Source organism: Colobus angolensis, unplaced genomic scaffold, assembly GCF_000951035.1.
Source record: "Colobus angolensis palliatus isolate OR3802 unplaced genomic scaffold, Cang.pa_1.0 Scaffold519, whole genome shotgun sequence".
NCBI lineage: Eukaryota > Metazoa > Chordata > Mammalia > Primates > Cercopithecidae > Colobus > Colobus angolensis.
Window position 1 is genome coordinate 484,681 of NW_012118699.1, and position 2,592 is coordinate 487,272.

The following is a 2,592-nucleotide window of genomic DNA, read 5'->3' on the forward strand; positions in this document are numbered from 1 at the left end:
CATTACAGCCAGGATTGTCTTCTCCTGCTATAATTCCAAAAAATTGGCCTTTAATAGTCATACATTTAAAGGACTGTTTTTTTACTATGCCCTTAGTTGAGCAAGACTGTGAAAGGTTTGCATTTACAATTCCTGCAGTAAACAACCTGCAGCCTGCTAAGCGTTTTCGTTGTTTTACAGATGGGTCTAGTAATGGTAAAGCTTCTTATTGTGGATCAAAAAGTGAAGTTTTCCATACGCCCTATATTTCAGCTCAAAATGCGGCACTTGTCACTGTAATTGAGGTGTTGACTACTTTTGATATGCCTACTAATGTGATTTCTGATTCTTCATATGTGATTCATTCCACACAGATAATTGAAAATGTTCAGTTCCAATTTCATACAGATGAACAACTGATGCCTTTATTTACCCAATTGAAAATAGCAGTTAGAAGTAGAATGCACTATTTTTACATCACTCATGTTAGGGCTCATAGACCTCTTGCAGGACCTTTGACTGAATGGAATCAAATGGCTGATTGCCTAGTTGCTAATGCAATATCTAATGCTAGAAACTTTTACAATTTAGCCTGTGTTAATTCCTCTTGTCTTAAACGCAGATACAGCATTACCTGGAAAGAAGATAAAAATATTATCCAATGATGTCCAACTTGCCAAATGGTACATTCCTCATCTTTTACAGGAGGAGTTAATCCTTGAGGATTGGAACCTAACTCTCTTTGGCAAATGGATGTCACATATATTCCCTCGTTTGGGAGACTGGCATATGTACAGGTATGTGTGGACACCTTTTCTCACTTTGTCTGGGCTACATGCCAATCAAGAGAGTCTTCTGCCTGTGTTAAACATCACCCTTTGCAGTGTTTTGCGGTGATGGGCATTCTAGCTTCTATTAAACTGATAATGCACCAGGCTACACTAGCCAAGATCTAGCTATATTTTTCTCTATGTGGAATATTAAAAACATTACTGGCATCCCACAGAATTCTCAAGACAAGTGATAGTGGAAAGAATAAATCTCTCCCTAAAACAGCAGTTGCAAAAGCAGAAAGAGGCAGACAGATAATATGGAACACCACAGATACAACTGAATCCTGCATTATTAACTTTAAATTTTTTGAGCCTGCCCAAATGCCAGATGCTATCAGCAGCAAAGACAGAAGCAGAGACAGAAGCAGAAACCAGCTGCAAAGACAGAAGCAGAAAAATTGGTTTGGTAGAGAGATCTGACAACAAAAAATTGAGAAATAGGTAAAATAATAACTTGCGGTAGAGGTTATTCTTGTGTTTCTCCAGGCCAAAATCAACATCCAGTTTGGATAGCATCAAGACACCTGAAACCTTATAATGAGCCAGATGCCAAGGAAGAGACTCTGGGAGGATCCTGAGGACCCCCAGTTGCAGCCATGTCGGGGCTGACACTGAGGAGGACCCCAACTGTCATGAGCAACACTCGTCAAACACACCCACCCACCTGGGGACAGATCAAGAAGCTGTCACAGATGGCAGAAGAGAACCTGAGGAAAGCGGGACAACCAGTTGCAATAAATAATTTAATGGGAGCTCTGATAGCAGCTGTCACCACTGCTGTGAGTATTCCTTCAACAAGGGTTGACACAAAGAACAATTATACTTATTGCACATATTTATCAACCCTGGCTGGTAATAACCCCTGGATATAATCGCTCTATGACACAGTGACACATGCTTTCTGATCTCAGTGTTTATCATAATAAATCTGCTCCTATAATTGAAGCATACCACCTTCAAAAACTGTCTGTAAACAAAATAGAACTTGGCCAGAAACAATGAATGTACTTGTTTAGGAATAATGCCTAGATGTAATCACTCTATGACACAGTTACACATGCTTTCTGATCTCAGTATTTACCATAATAAATCTGTTCCTATAATTGAAGCATACCACCTTCAAAAACTGTCTGTAAACAAAATAGAACTTGGCCAGAAACAATGAATGTACTTGTTTAGGAAGATTGATATGCACAACAGGCACAGGTGCTGCACAATGATTCCTATGGAATCATTATTAATTGGTCACCTAAGGGGATGTTTAGCTTAAACTGCACCTCTCAGTCTGTGTGCCCTGGCCACACTGTGTTCAGCTGGTCTCAACAAAACAGTCAGATGGTAGAAATGATAAGAAGTATAGCAAAAGTTCCTATTATCTGGAGCCATGGTGATATCGTAGCACCTCAACCTCAAATGATATGGCTCGTTGTAGTAACTAAACATAAGGATTTGTGAAAACTATTAATAGCTACTAATGAGATCAAAATTTGGGAAATTATAAAAAAGCATCTAGAAAGACACTCTACAAACTTCTCTTTGGATATTGCAAAATTAAAGAACAAATACAGCATCCCAGGCACACTTGACCTTAATGTCAGGAACTGGAGTGCTTGAAGGAGTTACAGACAAATTAGCAGCTAGTAACCCATTAAAATGCAAAAAAAACACTTGGAAGCTCTGTGATTTCAATGACAATTGTGCTTTTAATCTGTGTTGTTTGTCTTTGCATAGTCTGCAGATGTGGCTCTTGACTTCTGCTAGAAGTAGCTCACCTTGACAA